Source organism: Sus scrofa, chromosome 2 (genome assembly GCF_054392235.1).
Source record: "Sus scrofa isolate SSC_HxYL_T2T_F1_AM1 chromosome 2, Sscrofa_HxYL_maternal_Yorkshire_Landrace_v2.0, whole genome shotgun sequence".
NCBI classification, from domain to species: domain Eukaryota; kingdom Metazoa; phylum Chordata; class Mammalia; order Artiodactyla; family Suidae; genus Sus; species Sus scrofa.
In genome coordinates, this window is record NC_139384.1 from 139,986,503 (window position 1) to 140,010,832 (window position 24,330).

At 44.0% G+C, this 24,330-nt stretch overlaps 1 long non-coding RNA gene across 3 annotated transcripts in view; it reads right to left on the minus strand.

The window, feature by feature from the left end:
* The window catches only part of LOC102158243 (uncharacterized), a 1,270,494-nt gene extending 1,246,431 nt beyond the window's left edge, over window positions 1-24,063 (minus strand). For all 3 annotated transcript variants that reach the window (XR_014838694.1, XR_014838683.1, XR_014838684.1), the window contains exon 1: window positions 23,804-24,063. This is a non-coding gene — a long non-coding RNA (uncharacterized LOC102158243). The remainder of the gene's footprint in view (window positions 1-23,803) is intronic.
* Window positions 24,064-24,330: the final 267 nt, after the last annotated feature.

Here is a 24,330-nt window from a genome sequence, read left to right on the forward strand (position 1 = left end):
GTTGCTGTGGCTCTGTCGTAGGCCAGTGGCTACAGCTCCAATTAGAACCCTAGCCTGGGAACCTCCATATGCCGCCAGAGTGGCCCAAGAAATGGAAAAAAGACAAAAAAAAAAAAAAAAAAAAAAAAAAAAAAGCACAATCTGAAAGTTGACAGTTAAGTTTTATATGGGGCAAAATCAGGACTTAAGCCTAGGAGAGAGCATCTCAGGTAGCCCTGAGAAAACTACTCTGAGGCCTGGGGGGAACCAGGATATATAGGCAGGTAGCAGGAACAAAAGATTACAGAAAACCAGATATCTCAAGTTAAGAAATTCAGCACTGTGGGAAGCACTGGGAAGCTGCGCAAAGCTATGGGAAGTTGCAAAGGTCTGGGCTTCCTGGAATCTCTCCTTTGAGATGCACCGTGGCTCTTGGGGCCAGTATTCTTTGTTTTCCTTCCTGAGGTCCCTTGGGGCTCAGTGGCTCACACTTGGGAGTGGCTGCACTCACAGATGACTGTGACATCTTTTTGTTTGGTTTTTTTTGGGGTTTTTTTTTTTTTTTTTTTGCCTTTTTAGGGGCACACCCACGGCATATGGAGGTTCCCAGGGTTCCAAGGCTAGAGGTCCAATTGGAGCTGTAGCCACCACCACAGGCAGCCTACACCACACCTCACAGCAACACTGGATCTTTAACCCACTGAGCATGGATACTAGTTGGGTTCCTTAACCACTGAGCCACAACGGGAACTCCTTTTTTTTTTTTTTAAATAGCCCAGGTGGAAGTATTTCAGACAGCTCTGAAATACCACCCCAGAGAGGAAAGCAGGAATATCAGGATATATGTGATAAAGGTGAAAGGGGCAGTGCATGCAGCCATGCACACATTTTAGAAAAGTTTGCTGCTGGTCTCATGAAGGTTACTACTAGAAGGAGACATCACCATGAAGTATTTTAGTGTTTTTCTAGATATGAGGCGATGCAAGAATTGGGCACATAAAATCTTCTAAAAATATCTATCTGAAGACCTGTTCTTCCAGGTTTCCCAGAGCATTGAGTGCTTCACTTCTGATTTCCACCCTGAGCTCTGCTCAAGGGGTGCTCTGGGTCAGCAGCTGCAGTGGCTCATGATTTACTACTCCATGGAGAAGCAGGTGGCAAGTGGAGGCAAGTGCGAAACTTTAAAATGTACCCAAGCTCACAAAATACAGTAAGAAGTTGATTCTCTACCATTACTTTAGAAAATACAATGTCCTATGTCTTGGATGTGGGGTTTTATCCATTTATCATTTCCTACGCCAGATATCCTGACAAGTCTCACTTGTACAGATAATTAAAAGAAATTACAAACATCTTCTATGTGTAGCCTAATTATCACTTTTACCTTACAAAATACAATCCGAAGCCCACACATTACCATTTTATCTGGCCATTTAACTACAGATAATGATCCTTTATGAATCAAGCCCACAACCTGGAGATTTTCTATCTCATGTTCCTTTGGACCCGTGCAAAAACAATATAGAACGCCTGCAGTGTAAAATTAGGCCAAAACTTAATTATCTTGCAGCCTATTTCCTGAGTTTAATTAACTTTTCTGAGTGCTTTCTATGGCAATGAGGACTAGGCCCATTTTGTATTATTTAGTGTCATAATTTCTCTTCTCTCTCAGTTCCAAGGACACCACAAGCTCCCTCCAGTCCTAATTGCCATGGCAAATGCAAAGATATGAGAACTGAAAAACAGCTCTAACCAAAATTAAGAATGTGCTGCCGTGCATACTAATATAGGGAGGGAAATCTATGCATGTGCTATCTATAATCCCTTCTAGCCTCTAAATGAACTGACTTTAAATATTTAATTATCTTGTTAAGTAAATTCAGATTATGGATTCAAATCCTCATCATTACAGACCATCAGGCTGTTTCAGAAGGAGAATAAATTGAGGCCAGGCCAAGAGCCTTTTATAAACTAGAATATGATGCATGGTTTACAGTTTAAGCCATCCTCCTTCTCCAAGCTCAGGATATTGCTTCTCTGGACCCTGAGGGGACTGAACATTCAAGACATTCTGAACCACGCCCCCACGAGCAGCAGAGTGAATGTGGCTTTTGGATCCCAACAGATTAAATCAATCCAGGCTGTTCCGCGATTAGCTCAGGCCACTGGCAAGGTACTAAGTCTCTCCCAGCCTAGACTGCTCTGCTATTAAATGCAGGTTAAGGTAAATGTGCATTGAGGGTTTTGATGATTAAATGAGATCATCAATGAGCTACCTCACCTTGCCCTTCCCCCATAACAGGCATTTTAGGGAAGAAAACAGTTTCCCTCCAGGGAGAGGGATCCGCTGACGTTTAACATACAAATATGCTGTGTGAATGGCTGAGAGCAGATACAAACAGGAAATCAGACTTGAGAGGGCCTCAGTGGAGACAGGTAAGAGCAGAAAGACTTGAGGAAAGGTTGTGAGGACCTAAATGCTGTTTGTAAGAAGAAACAGACAAACAAACAGAATAGAAAATATACAAACAGAAAAGGCACTAAGTAGAGGGAGGAAGGAAGAGGGAAAAAAACATAAAACTTCCAGAATATTCTGAGTTAAGTGCAAGAAAGAGGGAGAGTATATGATTAAAAAAAAAAAAGAGAGAGAGAGAGAGGGAAAAAAAAACTGAAAGAAAACAGGAGCACTCCTAAGTCACTTCTAGCTTCCAGGTCACAGTCTCACAGTTATCCATATTGTTGGTGCTGCTCTTCACAGCACAAGGCTAGGGAGCCGCTGGCAGTCAGCACTGGAGGATGCTGTAACCTTTCCGCCCCTACCAGGTCCTTTATGTCTATCCACCTCTCCACCTATTCCATCATTCCTGCTGCTGGTCCAATCCCACAACCGAGACTTTTGTTTTAAGCATCCCCTACATCCTTAGTTTTGTAATGGTGAAGAGTATCCCACCACTGTCCTGGGTCAGGGGGACACTAAAACAGAGCAAGAAGACCCCCATGGGGCCTTCCTGAGCCTTTCCACGCCCGCCTGTTTCTCATTTGTAGGAAATAGGCTTCATTCAGCTTCCTTGACCTTCCCTGAGTTCCAAAGGGCAGATTCAAACAGGTGCTTATCAGGGAAGGGAGGGGATGCAGAAGCGAGCGAGGAGCAGTCAAGAATCAATAGCACAGCCCTGGGACCGGGTCCTGGTTCCTCCTCAAGGAATATGTATAAAAATAGCTTTGAGGTCTTCTAGGGGAACCGGGGCCCTAGCCAGGTGGAGGATGGTAACTTCGGGCTGACCACAAGATTCTTGGGGCACCACCCCACTCGCCACCAACCAGTCAAAAGAAAGTCACACACCCTGCAATCCTTAAGCAAATTTTGCCTATGAAAACTTCTTCCCGAAAACCATAAGGCGTTTGAGGGTTTTGAGCATGAGTCACCCATTCTCCTTGTTCGGCCCTGCAATAAACTTTTCTCTGCTCTAAATTCTGACCTGTTTTGGTTTGTGTGGCCTCACCATGCATCAGGCGTTAAGAATTTTCGGTTGATAACAAGACCCTGACCTGGCTCCATTGTGTCAGCTCCATGGTCCCTCACTGGTTAGCCAATGACCAACAGTCATCTTTTAACTGTCCAGGACCCTACTCCCCCTTCAGGTATAAAGGGAGGTAAAATGAGGCATATGTAAGATTGTTCTGAGCCATGGAAAGGAGCATCTCTGAAGCAGGAGGGAAGGGGGCAGAGCAGAGCATTTCAAAGCATGACATAGCCATTGAGGACAATCTAAACCTGGTTAGAACCAACGAGGTCCAAGACGGCAGAGGACTCAACTCCAGTGTACCCTGATCCTCATTATATGCTCATTATAACACATTAGCTAAATGGCACATCCACAGGGGCCATGGCAATTCTGAGGCTAATCAGGAAAGGCCAAAACGTGGGTGATGGCCCAATTCCTAGAAATCTCCGCCCCTTCCCCAAAATAGTTGGAATAATCCTCCTGCTCATTAGCCTATGAAACTAGCCAACCCATAAAAACTCACCACCCCATATTTCTGGGCCTCTCGCCTTGTGAGAGGTTCCCTCCCTGTCTGTGGAATGTGTTTCTCCCAGGGTCACTCTCTCGCCTTTTGAAACAGACTGCATTCTGTCTGTCTGATAAATGGTGTGTGGGCCTTCAGCCACACTCTCACCCTCTGAAAGGCCCACACACCATTTATCTCTCTCAATAAATCTACTTCTTACCTGTCACTTTGCCTCTCCCTAAATTCCTTCTGCCCTAAGACATAAAGAACCTGAACTTCAGTAAGTCCTGAGACCAGGTGTGCAATTTTCATTAGAAGACAGTGGGGGGAGTTCCCACTGTGGTTCAGTGGCAGAGAACTCATCTGGAATCCATGAGGACATGGGTTCGATCCCTGGCCTTGCTCAGTGGATTAAGGATCTGGCGATACCGTGAGCTGTAGTGCAGGCTGCAGACAGGATCTGCAGACAGGATCCCGAATTGCTGTGGCGGTGGTGCAGGCCAGCAGCTACAGCTCTGATTTGACCCGTAGCCGGGGAACTTCCATATCCTGCAGGTGCTGCCCTAAAAAGACAAAAAAAATAAATAAATAATAAAGATAGTGGGTTCAAGGTCCCGGGTGGCTAGCAGTTAAGGATCCAATGTTGTCAGTACTGCGGCACAGGCTTGATCCCTGGGAACTTGCACATGCCATAGGCGTGGTCAAAAAAAAAAAAAAAAAGAAGAAGAAGACAGTGAGTTCAAACCCCAATCTGAGTGTTGACGAGGTTAGAGCCCCAGCACATGGATTCAAGTCCCCATCTGAGCTGTGCAGCTTCATCTCCACTTAAGGAGGAAAGGATAAACACTGATGACAATAGTGATGGGAAGGTGCTGGCCAAGTGAGAAAACAACAATCACTATATATCTCAGGCTCAGGTGACCAGCAATGCCACAACTTTGGCTGGCACCATTGATCACATCTGATATTTGCCATCTTACTTCCTAAGCTTCTAAGCATTGTTGGTGAGACTCTAAAACACTGAGTGTCTCGTGAAACTTTTTTTTTTGGTCTTTTTTTAGGGCCCCAGCTGGAGTACACAGAAGATCCCCGGCTAAGGGTTAAATTGGAGCTGGAATCGCCAGCCACAGCCACAGCTAGATCCTTTAACCCAAGGCCTCACGGATACTAGTCAGATTTGTTACCGCTAAGCCACGACAGGAACTCCTCGGGAAACATTCTGTTTCCCTGTGCTAAGTGTCCCCTATGTGAGGACGCTGGAGTTGATCTAGGCAAAGAACTCAGGCAACGACCTATGTTGAGGTGCTGGCATTTTTGCTACTGCTGTTAACTGCTCTCACATCATCTCAGAGACCAGGAAGAATTCCCCTCCACATATTCAACTTCTTGCTATTTTCATTCAGAATTTTTAAATCTCCAGGGAAACAACCCTCAATAATTAGGCTAGTCCCTGATTCCATTCTTTAAAAAAAGAAACAAAGACGCCTGAAGAAGAGAGGGCCTGTATTTTTTTCATATTCGGTCCATCACCTCGGTCATCACAGGCCCTCACAATCCCTGAGCCAGTCCTTGTTTCATACGGAAATTTTAGCATTTAGCCTTGAGATTATACTGGGCCACAGAGGCCTCCTGCCTGCATCCCGCTCCCCAGCCTCCCACGTACTCCACTGCACGGGCCTTAAATCATCCTCCACGCCCTGCTCTTGTACCTGCCAACATCATCCACTGTCTAAATGCAGCTAGCAGCTGTTTATTTACAATTAGATCTGCCAGCTGGAAAGCAAACATTCTATGTTACCGAATCAATCAATGTTACAGGGAGAGAAAAAAAAAAAAAATCAGGTACAGCATGAAACGGAGGACAGGAACATTACATTACACTGCCGCTGTCCTTGTCCAATGCCATTAGATGTTCTCAGCACCAAGAATTAATGTAACTACGGTCTATGATCAGCTGTCTTCCCGTTGCAGATCTGACACCTAAGAAATAGAGCCTACTGGCACTGATGCTTTGGGCCTTGAGGGCCTGTCGCCTTCATCTGAAGATGGGAACAGGTCTGTCCTAAGGGGTGGGTCTCCGTCACGGAATCAGGGCTTCTGCCCTAGAACATATTTATGAGGTTTTGTTTGTTTGTTTGTTTGTTTTTGTCTTTTTGCTATTTCTTTGGGCCGCTCCTGCGGCACATGGAGGTTCCCAGGCTAGGGGTCCAATCGGAGCTGTAGCCACCAGCCTACGCCAGAGCCACAGCAACGTGGGATCCGAGCCGTGTCTGCAACCTACACCACAGCTCACAGCAACGCCGGATCATTAACCCACTGAGCAAGGGCAGGGACCGAACCCGCAACCTCATGGTTCCTAGTCGGATTCGTTAACCACTGCGCCACAACAGGAACTCCTGTTTATGAGTTTTATCTCTGCTTTTACTCAAGTAGCAATTACAGCTGAGTCACCCATGTTGATACTAGGCTTTCAAAATCACATACGACCATGTTGATTATTTGGGCCTACTCGATCATTTTGGAAATCTCAAACCATGACGAGGTACTCCTCCTCGCCATCAAATGGTCCTGCATAAATAATCTTCCCATTTGGATTGATTTACGTCGTGACAGATGTTCATAACCTTGAATTGAGCTTGGCCATTAATTCACAAAGCGTTAAGTTACAACACATTTGATGGGTTTAGTCCTCAAAATGAGTAAAGGGAATGAGAGTAGCAATTTCATAGCAATGTGGCAACAAATTACAACAGTATGGCCTGGGCCTAAAAAAGCCCATGTTCAATTTGGTGAGGTTCTTTTCTTTCCGGGGGTCGGGGGGTGGGGGGGCACGTATGGCATGCAAAATTCCCAGGGCCAGGGACGGAACCCATGCCACAGTGGTGACCTGAGCCACGGCAGTAACAACACTGGATTCTTAACCTGCTGAGCCACCAGGAAACTCTGGTGAGGTTCTTTTTTCACCTGCAGCATTTTTATTTGGTTTATCTTGTTTCAATATTTCTTTTTCCCCGCCAGTAATTTTTGTGGGGGTAAAGGCTACTAATAATAAAATTGGAGGGTCACTAAACATGAGATTCCAGTATATAACCTACCATTTCTAAGCCACAAATATTCCTTATGAATGCGTTCATACTTGTCAGCGCTCCCTAAAGCTCACTGCAGTTTGATTGCATAGCATTTCAAGTAAATGCTATAAATGTTCTTCTCCGGCCCTGGTGTGCTATGAATTTGAAGGTTTCCCCTCTCTGTGTGCTCCTAATATGAAACTCTATTGCACTTGGTGTAAATGCAGAAACATCTGCTACAGCCACTAACCACTTATTGGAAATATACAGCCACGGCTGCTGCAGCCCCCCTCTGCCCTCATTAGAAAATATGCTGGCAGTCAACTGAAATACAGGACTCAGGAAAAGGCAGTGAGGACCTCAGGAGGATAAACGCTCTCAGCCAAGGAATGGGCTTGACCGTGAGCACATCTATAGCCTTCCTTAAGAGCTGCCCATTTCCTATACTTGCAGGCCTTTCTCATCTAACTACCTGGAAAGGGGCCTCCCTATGCCACAGGTGCAGCAAGGACGGATCCTTTACCTGCTGAGCGAGGCCAGGGGTCAAACCCACATCCTCATGGAGACTAGTCAGGTTCCTAACGCAGTGAGTCACAACAGGAACTCCTTCATTCTTTTTTTTTTTTTTTTTTTTTTTTTGCTTTTTAGGGCCACACTCACAGCACATGGAGGTTCCCAGGCTAGGGGTCTAATCGGAGCTACACTGCCGGCCTACGCACAGCCACAGCAATGCCAGATCCCAGTCATGTCTGCAGCCTACACCACAGCTCATGGCAATGCCAGATCTTCGACCCAGTGAGCTTACACCACAGCTCATGGCAATGCCAGATCTTCGACCCAGTGAGCCTACACCACAGCTCATGGCAATGCCAGATCTTCAACCCAGTGAGCAAGGCCAGGGATCGAACCTGCAACCTCATGGTTCCTAGTCGGATTCGTTTCTGCTGCGCCATAACGGAAACTCCTCTTACTGTCTTCTGTTTTGCACTTGGAAGAATCCCTCTTTCCCTCCCATGTTACGCACTCCTTCCCTCATGATGTCCAAGTAACAGCATTACACTGACTTGGATTATTTGCTTGAATTCCAAAACAAAAAGCTTCTGGCCAACTGTATCAAATGAAACTTGTTTAACTTCTTGGAAGGAAAGGAGGTCGGACATTAAATGGATGGGCAAGATGAGTAACCAGATCTCAGGAAGGATGAAAATCAGGGTGATGCTGGGAAAATAATGGCAGTTCTCTTCAGAAGTGCCAGAGGGATGGGTCAAATCCAACCATCTTCCACCTTATGGTTTTGGTTCCCCCGGAGACCACATGGGGTGGGGGAGGGGGAGGTCCCCGATGCAGGTGCCAAAGGAGGGGAGGGCGGGGGCTGGGCAGGCATCCCCAGTGGCCACCCACCACAGCTGTGCGAGGGTCCACTTGTTGACAACAACAGCGTGACGCTCAGAGCAACAACACATCAGGGTCAGCTCTTAAAACCCAAGTCCAGCCAACTGCTCTTCATTTTATGGCAGAATATACTCTGCTCCAACACCTGCATTGGGAACATTTTATTCCTTTCTTTTTATGTATTTGGAATACGTGTGGCTTTTTGGTTTTTGTTTTGTTTTGTTTTTTTCATCTTTTTAGGGCCGCACCCATGGCATAGGGAGGTTCCCAGGCTAGGGGTCAAATTGAAGCTGTAGCTGCCAGCCTATGCCAGAGCCACAGCAACGTGGGATTGGAGCCTCGTCCACAGCTCACGGCAACGCCAGATGCTTAACCCACTGAGTGAGACCAGGGATCAAACCCATGTCTTCATGGATGCTAGTCGGGTTCATTAACTGCTGGGCCACAGTGGGAACGCCTACACGTGGCTTTTATGTTTTGCTACATTCATATATGCCATGAATGTGGGATGTTAAAAGCCAAATTAAATATTTTTCTGAGAAAGTTAAAAGCAACTCTGAACCTATTGCATAAATATGACAACAAGGCACCCGGCAGCTAAATGATTTACATTAGGTCACCCCAAATTGAAAGCACCCCCAGGTAAATACACGAAGCTGCAGGAAGTCCTGATCTTGTGACCTAAGGTGAGCCAGCTTCCTCCTTCATTTCTTGGAAAAGAGGGGCTAGCCTAAATGTTTTCAGGCCCCTTTTCCAACATGAAAACATGAATTTCTATTTTTCTCCCAATGAAATCTAGAAGCTGTAGGACATGATCCAGGATGGTAAAGGAGTAAGTCTTGCTCAGTGAGACCTGAAGAAAATTAAGCAACATATGCCCTAGCCACTCGTACAACTGGGAATGTTAGCCCATCATCTGGAGAGTCTGATTTCCAAAAAGACCTGAGAAATCCCTTTTTTTTAAATTTTATTTTTATCTACTTATTTTATTTTATTTATTTATTTATTTTTTTGTCTTTTTGCCTTTCCTAGGGCTGCTCCCACGGCATCTGGAAGTTCCCAGGCTAGGGGTCTAATCGGAGCTGTAGCACCAGCCTACGCCAGAGCCACAGCTATGCAGGATCTGAGCTGGGTCTGCGACCTATACCACGGTTCACGGCAACGCTAGATCCTTAACCCACTGAGCAAGGCCAGGGATCGAACCCACAACCTCATGGTTCCTAGTCGGATTTTTTTTTTTTTTTTTTTTTGGTCTTTTTGCTATTTCTTGGGCTGCTCCCGCAGCATATGGAGGTTCCCAGGCTAGGGGTCGAATCGGAGCTGTAGCCACCGGCCTACGCCAGAGCCACAGCAACGCAGGATCTGAGCCACGTCTGCAACCTACACCACAGCTCATGGCAACGCCAGATCGTTAACCCACTGAGCAAGGGCAGGGACCGAACCCGCAACCTCATGGTTCCTAGTCGGATTCGTTAACCACTGCGCCACGACGGGAACTCCCCTAGTCGGATTTGTTAACCACTGAGCCATGACGGGAACTCCAGAAATCCTTTTTTATTGTTGGAGCCTAAAGCAATGTTTAAGAAAATCTCTGTGAGCTAAACAAATCTCACCCGTGGGCAGGGTATGACATAGATTGCTTCAGATAGATTATAGCTACAAATCTGCCACGCCCCACACCTTCAGAATTTTCTGACCTCCTTCACACTCCCACATTGTTCTCAGTTTAAGTGTTTATTTCCAAGTTCCCCTGCTGGCTTCCAAACAGGACTTACATTAAAATACTGATTGTAGCAGTTCCCATCTTCATCGTAGTGGCTCTATGGTGATGAACCCGACTAGTATCCAGTATCCCCTGGCTCAGTGGGTTAAGGATCCTGCGTTGCCATGAGCTGCAGTGTAGGTCGCAGATGCAGCTCGGATCTGGTGTTGCTGTGGCTGTGGTTTAGGCCAGCAGCTGCAGTTCTGATTTGACCCCTAGCCTGGGAACTTCCACATGCCATGGGTGTGAGCCTAAAAAGCAAAAAAAAAAAAAAAAAAAAAAAAAAAAACTGACTGTATGCACACCGGCATAAGGAATGCCAGGCCAAAGGGAACCTGCTGCAGAGCACAAGGAACTCTACCCAATATTCTGTGATAATCTATGTGGGAAAAGAATCTGCAAGAGAATGGATGTGTGAACAAACATATACAACTGAATCCCTCTGTTGTGCAGCAGAAATTATCACAGCCTTGTAAGGCAACTGTATTTCAATAAAACATTTAAAAACAAAAATAAATAAATAAATTCAATATACAGTCATGATTTTTTAAAAATAAAAGAAATATCATACTGATTGTTCAATCAAGCCATGACACTGCTCAGATGGTGAAGATGGGTCTGTTTCTAACAACCGAGAGGGAGGGAAAGTTATATACCGTGCCAATGGTAACTGGCAGATGCCTCATCTCTCATTTATCACTTGTGATGCTATGAAGGAAATTCAAGCCTCCTTCGAGTCATTAAATTTGGTTTTACAGGAAATACATTCAACTCATTCTCAGATAAAATTGCAGGTAATTACTGTCTAGAAAATTTAACCTTTCCCTGAAGCAGTACTTATTTATCAACTGCGAAAATCTTACTGCAGTAAAAGAACATAAACACCAGGTGGCAGTATTATATCATTAAAGATGCTCAGACCTTGAAATTGAAGTATGTTTATAAAAATTGTCTTGACACATTCAAATCAATCTTCATACCTTCTAGATCTCGTCTTGGCTGATAAATTTCTTTAGAATTTATTTTTAATCAATTTTTATTGCTATGTGAAAGGTATTATTATGGTAGTTCAGCCATTAACCTGAAATGGGCCTTGGGTTTTTGGACTGTTTCAGTTACCAATACCTTTGGGGTTAAATGGTGTAACATTGCATCAAGAAAAATTTTTAATGAATTTGTTTTAAGCAGTGGCCTTGCTTATTATTCATCTATTTATGTTATAGGTGCTCAAGAGTGATAAATGCTATGTTTTGGAAGAGAAATTTTGCATGGTTAAGATTCATGTTCTGGAATGCCAGAAGTATACAGTGGCTCAGGAGACAGGTAGATAATAAGCAAAAATCTCTCTTTTAAAGTCTAGGAATTGTACTCTGGAAAAAAAAAAATTTTAATTCAGATCTCGGTTGTAATGCTTAAAAACTGCTCTCCAACCAAGGCTTTTCTCTCACCCACTCCTTTTTATACCTACTCATCCTCAACTTTTTTAGCCTTCAGGTTTTCAGCCTGCCACAGGAAACTGCCACCTCTCTACAGCTCCAACAAAACATCTATTTTACCATAATAAAAACCATTGTGTGTTTGAATATATGTGTGTGTGCAGACAGACAAATAGATATCCACTGTGCCATTTTCTACCTAAAAAGTAACAATAATTCCTTAATACCATCAACTATTCAGAAAGGGTTCTAATTTTCAATTGTTTCATAAATATACTGGCTTTTTAAAAAATCTGCACACATCTTATGCTTCCTGACCCTCCCTTTAAACAAGTACATCTGGCTGAGGTCTCACCTTTGGACTTGAGAACCCTTGTGGGGAGAAGCTGGGCCCAGGCCAAAAGCAGATGTTGACTTGGGCTGTTTGACCCTAAAGGCTCAATCCCAAACCAACCCTGCCCAAAATGAAGGCCAAATCTGCCTCCTCTCCTTCTTAAAGGGGGCATGGAGGCCAGTTCATGGCATTTTCAGATTAGCTGTTTTGATTCCCTACTCCAGCCATCCTAAATTCAAAAATAACAAGTCAACTCTCAGAGCACCCTGATACAAATTCGCAATATTTTAATTGTAACAAAAAAGCTCCTGCTCTCTTTTCTTCTTTGGCTCTCTTTTCTTCTTTGGCTCTCTTTTCTTCTTTGGCTCTCTTTTCATTTAATGAGACAAAAATCATTCAGTTCTTTGGGGATACTTGCCAGGCCTCCCCTTAGATAACCTGAAGGAAGTTACGAAACACTCTCTCTCAGCACACACACATGCACTAAAGGTGACGTGTATTTCCAGAAGACTGAGGGATCAGAACCCACCTCTGGCCCCAATGTAAACAACTTTGGCACCTGGACCTCTGGCCTGTGCGAGCTACACAGTACACATAGGATCTTGAAAGAACACAGTAAGCCAGGCAGGCTGACAACCTCTGCCCTCAACCTAAATACGACTTCCCGGCAGGTTTGCTTGTTGTTGGCCTGCCATCTCATTTTCTATTGCTCCATTTTCTCCACACAAGGCCTGTGGGGCATCTGTAACGTAGCCACAGTCGAAGACTATCTCCAGGGAAGCAAGTCAGAAAGCCAAGGTAAAGGGCCAATTCTCAGAGTTGGTTGGTGGGTGCATATATTGGGCCACCTATTTCACTGGGCAGATCAACAGGCTTCCAAGAGAGTTCAACTTCCGTACATGCCTTGCCCTGGCAATCCTTCTTCTAGAAATTTATCTTAAGGAAATAATTGTGAGTGGGCAGCTGATGGAGCCAAAAGTATAGTCATTAGAAATTAACTGTAGACAATGATGAGAACGTTAAAGCAACTCTGGCATGTCCATTACCCAAAATAATATTCAGCCTTTCATATGGTTTGCTCAAGGTTTGTGCTAATCCTGGAATACATCTGATATATTAAGTAGGAAAAAGAGATTCTCAAACAGTCTGTGCTATATGACCCAATTTGATAACATATCCTGGAATGATACACACAAAACAGCTAATGGTGACTGATGCCTCCATGTTACAGAATTATGGTAGGTTTTATATTTTGTCCCTTTTTTCCTTTGATTCTTGTTTTTTTCTTTTTTTTTTTTTTTCTTTTTTTTTTTTTTGTCTTTTTGCCATTTCTAGGGCCGCTCTTACGGCATATGGAGGTTCCCAAGCCAGGGGTCCAATCAGAGCTGTAGCCGCCAGCCTACACCACAGTCACAGCAACGTGGGATCCGAGCCACGTCTGTGACCCACACCACAGCTCACGGCAACACCGGATCCTTAACCCACGGAGCAAGGCCAGGGATTGAACAGGCAACCTTGCAGCTCCCAGTCGGATTCATTAACCAATGAGCCATGACGGGAAATCCTCACCTGTATTTTTCTACCATAAATATGTTTTGCTTGTATAATAAAGAAAAATTAATAAGTATGTGTGGACATAAGTACAGACTGAGAATCTTTTCTCATTAAGGTCAGTGGGCCAAAGAGACAGGAAATGCAGAAAGTATTATGCACCTGTCAAGCATAAGCAGCATCAAGAAGATTGAAACCAAGGTAACACCTGTCCTCACACAGCAAGATTTCAAGGTAGAGGCCGGAAAGAGGAAATCCCAGGAGCCACAGGTCATGTTAGGGACCAGAGATGCTGCAGGTAAACAGGTGAGGTGAAATTGACATCTACCCAAACTCCTTATTTTCTTCTTCTACGGAAGTGACTCTTGGTAAATGTAAAGCTGATAAGAAAATAAATCTGAGTTTCTAGATATTCATAAAAAGTGGCTCCCAAATTCTTAGCCTGGGGAAAACAAATTTTTTCTTTGTGCATGCACGTCCCTGCCCTAGTCCAGAGCAAACTGCCATGTATAGAGGAGAAAACTCAGCCCTTTCCCAGGTAAAGCAGATTAATAGCAAGCCCCAGCTTTTCTCTCAATGATGCTTTTTAAAGAGACTTTGTTTCGCCCAAAAACAGGTGAACCTGTTCCTTTGTAAGTCTGACCACTTTTAACTGAGACACATTAACATTTCAGAATAGGTCCCTTAGATTTGTGGGTCTCAATTGATTTTTCTCCTGTTTCTAGTCTTGTCTGCCTTTTCATGATGGGCTCAAGTGCTGTAAGACGATCTCCAAAGCATGGATGTCTGTAGAAACGATCCACAGACCCATCAACGACACTCTCTTTTTTAGGAAAATCAAGAATTCTTCATTTGCGTGACTTAAAGATTATCCTTTGTGACCACATTAGATGGGATCAGAAAACTCAGTGTCAAGTTACGGGTATAATAATTTGACTTATATTTTGAGCTCCCATTTCGCTAAGATGGTACACATTCAAGTGTCGTTCATTTCAAATTCCTTCCTTTCCATGGGTTGTAGCTAAGTTTGGGGGAGTTTAGATAAAGCCAAGGCCTTGAGAGGTGGGCTCCCTGGTTCTTGCATCATCAACCGTGAAGGTATCGCCAGGCTGTACCCCACTCCCCCCCCTGGGGCTGAGAAGATCCACACCCCCAGAAACCCTACCAAAGTGAGTCACATTTTGCAGATGTTCCCCAACCTTATTCCAAGGGTTGTTTCCTCAAACCAAACATCACGTGGTCTCTCCAAGTCTGACAAATCCCACGGGGGAGAGAATCTCTATCCTGGATGGAAAAAAAAAAATCACTTCCTAGATTCTCATCTAGTGTCATCCTTCTCTCTACCCAGTATTGTTCCGAGGTCTTTTCAGACCAAAAAACTAGTTTTAACTCATCTTGATTCAACTCTCTGAAATCTTCCAATTTTTTGTATTTTAATGATTCTAAATTACACACTCTGGAGTAGAATTAATTTAGCCTTAGCATGTACTTTTCCGGTTTAAGTCACATTGGTCTCCATGCCATCTTCCCAAATGAATATACTCTCCCCAAGGTTAACACCAAGATCTTTACAGGACATTTTTCCGCCTCTCTTCTTTTGTCAATCTTTGCTGTCGAAAGCATTTAATAAGCACAGGCCATACTCTGATTCCCTATGCTGACAGCAGCCTCAGAGGCACCATCCAGCGCTTGGGCTCTGAACTCGAAGGGCTAGATTCCAACACTCGCTCTGCTCGTACTAACAGAGCAATCCTAAGCAAAGGAGATAATAACAGCACCTGTCACAGAGAGTTGTTGAAACGATTAAAGGACCTAATGTGTATCAAGAACACAGCAAAGTGTGCAGCACAAAGGCAAGCCGTTTTTAAACATTTCCATGAAATCAGGTTACAAATCACACTATTCTAGGAGTTCCCATTGTGGCGCAGTGGTTAACGAATCCGACTAGGAACCATGAGGTTGCGGGTTCGATCCCTGCCCTTGCTCAGTGGGTTAAGGATCCGGCGTTGCCGTGAGCTACGGTGTAGGTTGCAGACACGGCTCGGATCCCGAGTTGCTGGTGGCTACAGCTCCGATTCGACCCCTAGCGTGGGAAACTCCATATGCTATGGGAGCGGCCCAAGAAATGGCAAAAAGACAAAAAAAAAAAAAAAAAAAGCAAAACACACCATTCTAAAGGGAATCATGTTTTTTCATACTACTTTACAGACATGCTATATATGATGTTCTTGGGTTTGGGGGGTTTAAACGATGGTGACTGTATGTTTGCACAAAGACTGACATCAAATGGCTAGTGGCTAGACCAGCAAAATTCTACAGAAACAAAAATTAACTACAAAAAAAAAAAAAAAACCTTTGTAATTAATCAAAATAGTAATATGACTCAAATTCCATATTAGTACACCAACCAAACCTCCTATTCTACAGGTAAAGTAAAACTTCATCCTAAGAAATTCTGCCACCAACACCACTCTCACTAGTTGGCAATGCCCATATATTCCAGGAGTGCCTAAACACAAAAAGACCCCTATAAAGGAAAAGTCAGTCGTTGTGTATGCTCGTTTTAATAGCACACCTGCAGGGGGCAATGGAGTGCAGAAGAAGGTAAGAAGTGTTTACCCTTTTGACAAAGACCCTAAGGAATTTTAATTTGCAAGACGTATGTCTTTGATCATCTGGGTAATAACTCTTGCAGGTTCACAAGATCCAACGTTGGGCTTTTTGTCTTCTGAAACCTCCTATGAAAAAGTAACCACTCAGAGAAAAGCAACCGCTTCTTAGTCAGGTAACTACGTGCGTGTTGATTTAAAAATCCTTCCAAAGAGAACCCTCTCTGCTGTGAAGAGGCCTTCATGGTGTTGGGCAATTCATTCATCATCCTTAGCTTTTGTTGAAAAAAGTTAGCTGTTCACCTCTCTCTAAAGATCAAATCTACTGTGTTCAAGACAAATTGCTTCCTTCTTAGAACTTTAAAGAAAATATATTTATTTCTCAGTCCTAATGAAGATAGATTACTTCAAAAGCTATAAAATCGAAGTACCAGATAGAGCTTCTGAGCAAATCCCCGAGAAAGGTCAGGTGGGTTGCAGACATAAGAGCTTTCTGCTCCCTTGACTCAATCCCTTCAAGTGTTCTTCCAAGCTCTCTGCCGTCTGTGCTAACCAGCAGCCTTGGAGGGTCAAGGAAGGGCCAGCCATGGGAAGGGACTTGCGTCTCTGATACAGCAACAGAACAATGAGGTGATTTTTTCACTTAAAGGAGGGTACTTCTACACTGCTTTCACTCAGCGTGTTCAGAGGGGAAGCCCAAAATGGCAGCAGCAGATGCTTTCCACAAAAGATGCAACCACAGTGGTCTTTCCTCAAGCCCTTAGAAGGGAAGTAGCTAAGCGTTTGCTACCGGACGAGGAGATACTCAGAGGCAGCAAGGTCCAGAGGGGTTCAGATCTCCGGCACTCAATCAGGTACAAAGACACCACTTTAAAAGATAGACACCAGCCCCCTCTTTTCTCCCAGATCCTCAAAGTGTCAGAGGTCTCCATAGCACCTTCATGGAAAAGTGAGGGTGAAAGGAAGTATGACAATCCTGAGCAATTTTCTTTCTTTCTTTTTTTTTTTTTTTTTTTTTGTGTCTGTGTGTGTATGTGTGGCTATATGCACTCACAGCATTGCTGCCATTCTAATGCCCTGGAGGCAGACCAATTACAGAACATTGTGGATTTTGAAAAAGGTCATCGTGGGGTCATGGGTTCCTTGGACAAGTTGAGAATGTTTCCCTCCTCGGTGTTCTCTACAACTTGCCTTTTTAGTTTTCCTACTTCTCTTTTTATTTTCCTTTTGGCCACACCCATGGCATGTGGCAATTCCCAGGCAGGAATCAAACCTGCGCCACAGCAGCGACCAAGGCCTCTGCAGTGACAAGGCCAGATCCTTTAACCACAAGAGAACGCTGTCAGCAATTTTCAAAAGGCCACTCGGCCAGACAGTAGCAGGTAAGGAAAGAGTTTTCCTGGTTCTGATAACTGTATTTCCTTTTCTCTAACTCAAGAACTGATCCTGGAGGCCCCACTGTGAGATGACCACAGTGACAATAAATCCTTCTTTTTCAGAAACCCAGCGGAAAAAAGTTATGTGGAAAAGCAAACTATCATCTCAACAAAGGTCTCTATTACGCTTAAGAGGCTCTAGACCACAGTAATCTCTCCTGACTCTAGAAAACACAGATTCAGGTCCCGTCGTTTTCAAACCTGGCTCTAACAGCCCCATCAGAGAGCAATGGGGGTAGAAGAAGAGCCAGGTGGAACTCTGCCTTTCCACTGCAACCTCAACCAGAAAAGCTCTAAGTTTATCTGCTTAAAAGGGGCCATGATTTTTAAATATTTTTTTAACAATCTAGGATAACTATATTCCTTAAAAAATTAAGAGACAGAAGCAAAGAGAAGTTAACCAGAGAAGCAGTGGTTTAAAAAGGACTGCTGAAGGAGTTCCCACTGTGGTGCAACAGAAACAAATCCAACTAGTATCCATGAGGATGCGGGTTTGATCCCCGGCCTTGCTCAGTGGGTTAAGGATCCAGCATTGCTGTGAGCTGTGGTATGGGTCACACACGAGGCTTGGATCTGGCGTTGTTGTCGCTGCAGAGGAGGCCGGCAGCTGCAGCTCCAATTCAACCCCTAGCCTGGGAATGTCCATACGCCTAGGGTGCTGTCCTAAAAAGAAAAGGAAAAAAAAAAAAGAGTCGTGGAAATCACTATGTAAAGAACACCACCGATGCCCGGGATCTAAAAAGAAAAGGAAGTGAGCTTGGAATGTCTTGGGATCCAGGAGGATAAGCACTTTGAAGAGGTGATTCCCTATAAGGACAGAATAAAAACCCAAAAGGGACTTTGCTGCTTGGCTTAATCTTGGTCCTTCTTCCTCTGAACCTCATTCTCTTGTAATAAATAACAAATAGCATCCATAACTGTTGACCTCTTTCTTACAAGTATATTTTATCCTCCTGCAAATTAGCCTGAGTTAATTTCTCCTTTTCTTCTCTTTCAATTCTAAACTCCTCCTTTCCGTGGCTACCTCTTCAAACCCCAACACATCTATGAGGTTTTCTTTTGAGTTAGCAAAATCAGTCCCATGCAATTGCATGTCAATTGTATGATCCAAAAGCATGAAGTCAGTCTTGCATCTGTGACCAATTTTTGTTTTGTGAAATACTCAGGAAAGAATATGTAAAACAATACGAGAGGTAATATAAGATTTTTAGTTCCCTTGATACATTGGCGGAACCAGATGATACAAGGAACCAGCCAGAGGGAAGGATCCTTAAGAGACCATTCACACCACAGCACCAACTTCACAGTGCAACATCCTAGACTCACGATGAAAAGAAATAATCTGAAAAGTACCCAGAGATAAATTTTAACACACATTTTAAATAAAATTGTTTCCCTGGCTTCTCTTCTCAGCTCCCATTTCTACATTCTGTCCTCATATCTTTATTTTTTACTTCAATTTGTTATCATTTCGACCCTTTTTTTTTCTTTTGGCTGCACCTGTGGCATGCAGAAGTTCCCAGACCAGGGATGGAACCTGAACCACAGCAGTGATAATGCTAGATCCTTAACCAACAGGCCACTAGGGAACTCCTTGACTCTTCATCATACTCCTCTTATTTCTGCCTGTCCCCCTCTCCTCTTGAAATGCTAGACCATCCACTAGGTTTCGATTTAAAAAAAAAAAGAGAGAGAACATTTTTCTTCTAGACCTCTTCATTTAGAAGACTATATTCTAAACTGGGCAACTGATTTGCTTTTTCCCAAATTACTCAAAAGCCTACTAACAAATAAACAGTACTGTTAACATTTTAGTATACTACTGTATCCTCTTTCAACCTTCTTTCTTCCCCACCTTGTCTACCTGGTAAATTCCCACTTCTCTTAAGATGCTCCTCCACAGCCCCTGTGCCACCAGGAGGGTCAGCTGCTTTCTCTTCTATACAATGGCACATACCATATGGTGTCATAATTTTTATGTATACGTTTCTCTCTCCCACAAATCTGGCTTTATTAATGTTTTATAAGGTAACTGCCCAGATTTTACTGCTCACATTTTTTTAAACATTTTTACAACACTATCTTTTGGATATCTTTTTACACCATTAAGATTGATCGACGTTGTTTTCATGTACTTATAACATTCCATCATCTGTGTCCGCCGGTAACTCATTTAAATTGAGGATAGGAGTTCCCGTCGTGGCGCAGTGGTTAACGAATCCGACTAGGAACCATGAGGTTGCGGGTTCAGTCCCTGCCCTTGCTCAGTGGGTTAACGATCCGGCGTTGCCGTGAGCTGTGGTGTAGGTTGCAGACGCGGCTCGGATCCTGCGTTGCTGTGGCTCTGGCGTAGGCCGGTGGCTACAGCTCCGATTCAACCCCTAGCCTGGGAACCTCCATATGCCTCGGGGGCGGCCCAAGAAATAGCAACAATAACAACAACAACAACAACAACAACAAAGACAAAAGACAAAAAAAATAAAAAATAAAAAAAATAAAAAATAAATAAATTGAGGATAAATTCTGCCTTCTAAGAAGTTGCTTCCTTAGTCTAGTTCAGAGCTTTGATTATTCCAACAGTTTCTAACAGGCCTGCTTGCCTACTTTTGCCTCCTTAACCCACCATCTGTATCATTGCTGACTTTACCCTCCTAAAACACAGGGAGGATCATGCTACCCTCCTTTTTACAATCCTACTGCTCTTTGGGGAAAATCCAAAGTCCTTTCCAGGGTGTCCAAGATCCTCTCCAAACCTGGCTCTAGCCTAGGTCTCCTGCTCCATTCTCAGCCCCCCAACCCCTAAAATACCAGACTTCTCACCATTTCCTACTCACTACATGGAAATGCAAACCTCAGCACCTTTTCCCAACTACCTATAATATCCTTCCCCAACTTGTCTACCTGGTAAATTCCCACTTCTCTTAAGATGCTCCTCCTCAGCCCCTGTGCCACCAGGAGGGTCAGCTGCTTTCTTTTCTGTGCATATGAAGCCCTTTCTAAATTTCTATACAATGGTACGTACCATATGGTGTCATAATTTTTATGTATACGTTTCTCTCTCCCACAAGTCTGGCTTTACCCTTAATGTTTTATAAGGTAACTGCCAATCAATAAAAGTTTATTGAAGCAAATTCAGTCCTTCAACCTATGGACCAGGCTTGCAACAAGATAGGATAAAACAGTCAGTCAAGTGGGGGAAAAAAAAAAAATGTATACATGTAAGGATACCTTGATCCCCTTGCTGTACAGTGAGAAAATAAAATAAAGTAAATGAGTTTATATGCAGAGCCAAAAAAAAAAAAACAGTCAAGTGTTCCCATCGTGGTTCTGCGAAAATGAATCCAACTAGGAACCATGAGGTTGCAGGGTCAATCCCTGGCCTCACTCAGTGGATTAAGGACCTGGCATTGCCGTGAACTGTGGTGCAGGTCACAGATGCGGCTTGGATCCCACATTGCTGGGGCTGTGGTTTAGGTCAGCAGCTGCAGCTCCAATTTGACCCCTAGCCTGGGATTCTCCATGTGCCACAGGCACGACCCTTAAAAAAAAAAAAAAAAAAAAAAAAACAAGCAAAAAAGAGCAGGAAAAAAAAAAAAAAAACAGTAAGTCAGCTTATATTCTGGATCCCAAGGATGAGCTATACTCCTATCCATCACAGTTGTACCCCTGCTACAACAGCAGCAATTGAAATTGCTCATCTAGTGCTCAGCCTCCAGTTTCCCCCTTGAAGGGAACATCCCAGATAGATGGGACAGAGTCTAAAGGATAGTGTCATTGATGTTGGTTCAACTCTTTCTACTAGTAGGAGGAAACAATGAACTCATGTCCAACATTCCGTTACAATCCACACACCTCCTGGAAGAGGTTCCAACTAGGGGAGCAGGCAGTACTGTTCTAGAAAACAGGACCAGTCGGACAATATATAAATAACACTTCAATGTGAATTTTGGCACATGTGAAGGATTTAAGTCTATGTGACTTCCTTTACCCTTTCCCTTCCAAGAACGAATACACACCTCTCTGCTGACCAGAATCAACCAAGAAATACCAAATGGCATAGTCTTAGATCGTGTTTTCAGGAGGCGGGAGAGAAGCTGTCTAGGTAACATTGGCTTCAGTAACATCAGTGTTTAGTTTTCCTCTTAGGGTTTCCTCGCTTGATGGAGCACAGCGATTTATTTTTCAATAAAACACAGTCCTACAGCCCCGCAATACCAATCATGTTATATTTTGCGTTGCTTTGTATTGTCTCATTGTTTCTGATTGCCACCGATTTATCGGATGTTTGACCTCCCAAATATATATCATCAAAACCAACATCGCGATACAGTGGGTTTGAAAAAAATACATAAATGTTGCCAACTTAAAAATGCTTTCCTTGACAAAGAACTACAGAGACCCAATCTCAGATTTCCCTTGAAAGTAAATGAGAACCATTTACTGTCTTTACTGTCTTACTTTTTCAAGATCTACAACAGAGAGAGAGCAAAGCACAAAAATCCTAAGTGCTCAGCTCAATAAATTTTCACAAAGCAAGCCCACCAATAACTAGTACCAGATCAGAACCAGCACCCCAAAGCCCCACTATGTAACCTCTACCCCGGTCGAACTATCTGTGAATTTTGCCTGTTTTCAAATTCTACATAAATAGACGGTACCTACTCTCCTATGTCTGGTTTCTTTCGCTCCAAATTACATTGGTGAGATTCGTCTTTGTTTACACATGTGGCAACAGTGTTTTCAGTGTCACTGCTGTATAGAATGCCCCCCTTTGTTGTTATTGCTTCTGGAGCCTCTAAACAAACAACTCTCTGAGGAAAACACTCGGATCTCCGTTTAGAATATAAAAGCTAGAGACAAAAGAGCAAACAGTGAGATGACCTTTTGAAATCGCCTGACATCAATTGTCAAAAGCAGCTGTCTGAGGAGCAAAGTGAAATCGTAAAAAGGCCCCTTTGGGAGAAGCCAGAAGAGCAGGCTTGGAAAGAAATGCCCAGAACTAAGCCAAGAATCTGGTTTAAAAGAAAAGAAAATCTGGCTTTCGAAAAGGGTTTTGATGTAGCTGTCTCAGCCTCATCTCTTTAGCAAAATCTTTCTTTTCTATCTGTAGAGTTCTGCCTCCAAAGTTCAGTTGTTTTGAAGGCAGCACCTCTGTTAGGGGTCATATTTATTTTTTTTCTTTTTAGAGCCGCACCCGCAGCATATAGGGGTTTCCAGGGTAGGGGTTGAATCGGAACTGCAGCCACCAGCCTACACCACAGCCACAGCAATGCCAGACCCAAGCCTCATCGGAGACGCACAGCACAGCTCACAACAACGCAGGATCCTTAACCCACTGAACGAGGCTAGGGATTGAACCTGGATCCTCATGGATGCTAGTCAGATTCATTTCCACTGAGCCACAACGGGAACTCCAAAAAAACAACTCATTTGAAGTATATGTGCTATAGTTTCTAAAAGACATTGATTCCACTGAATCTGGAAGATACTCCTGAGAATCCAAGTTTTCCTCTACATCCTTCTATTTACACAAGTTTAACTAAACCCATTACAGATTTTAAGGTCCTGTCTTAAAGTACTTATCAGGAACAAGAATAGAGGTGTTGGATATTTGCCAGGGTATACGCGAAAGAGAAGAGTGATGTGTCAGCACATCAGAAATCCAAATTCGAATTCCAGGTGGTTTTTGCTTTTTGGTTTTTTTTCTAGGGCCACACCTGCGGCATATGGTGGTTCCCAAGCTAGGGGTCCAATTGGAGCTGTAGCTATCAGCCTATGCCAGAGTCACAGCAATGCAGGATCCGAGCCTCGTCTGCGACCTACACCACAGCTCATGGCAATGCCAGATCCTTAACCCACTGAGGGAGGCCAGGGATGGAAGCCTGAACCTCATGGTTCCTAGTCGGATTCGTTAACCACTGAGCCATGACGGGAACTCCCGAATTCGAGTTTTAAAACCAAATCCAGATATAGGAGAACCCTCAAAACTCCTTTCAGTGGCTACTAAAACATGCTAGAGTAAATTAAAAGTCATCATAAGGTATTTTATCTCTCCATCAAGAGATGGAGTCTATTTCCTCACAATGAGCGATTGAGTTCGCTCTGACCTGTAGAAGGAGGCAGAAGCGACACTTTGCAATTCTGAGCTCAGGCTCCCAGAGGCCTTGCAACTTGGCTCTTGGCCTCCTGGGCCTGCTGTCTCCCCGGAAGAAAGCTTGAGCTCACCTGCTCAAAGAGGACGTCGTGTGGAGCAAAGACAAGCCAGCTCAGCTCAGCTGAATTTCCAGACTGCCACGCGAAAGCCGAGGGTGAGGAGGCAAGTCCATCTCTCCTGCTTTCACTCATCGCTGTCGTTTTAAGACTTGCGCGTCCTCCAAGCCGCACAGAAGCTACACGGGAAAACGTTTGCCCAAGTTGTTTTCCAGAAACTTGGAGTCAGCTGTTTCTAGTTCAGGCTGAGCTGGTTAAGAGTGGATAGGACCGCTGACCCTCCCATTGAGCATGCGCAAGGGTCCGCGCTGTGCCGGTTTGAATGCGTAGAGGCGTGTGGCTGAGTTACGCCTGCGCAGAATGACAAGTACCGCACCTTTTCTAATTTCAACTCTTTTCCCATGCCCCCCCACGCCTCAGACCCAGCCTGTAATTACCCCGCATCTTGATCCCAAACATACCCCAGGCCTTTAACCTTGGGGAGATGTCTTTAAGATTCGTTTGGTTTGGGGAGTTCTCACTGCGGCTCAGCGGTAATGAAT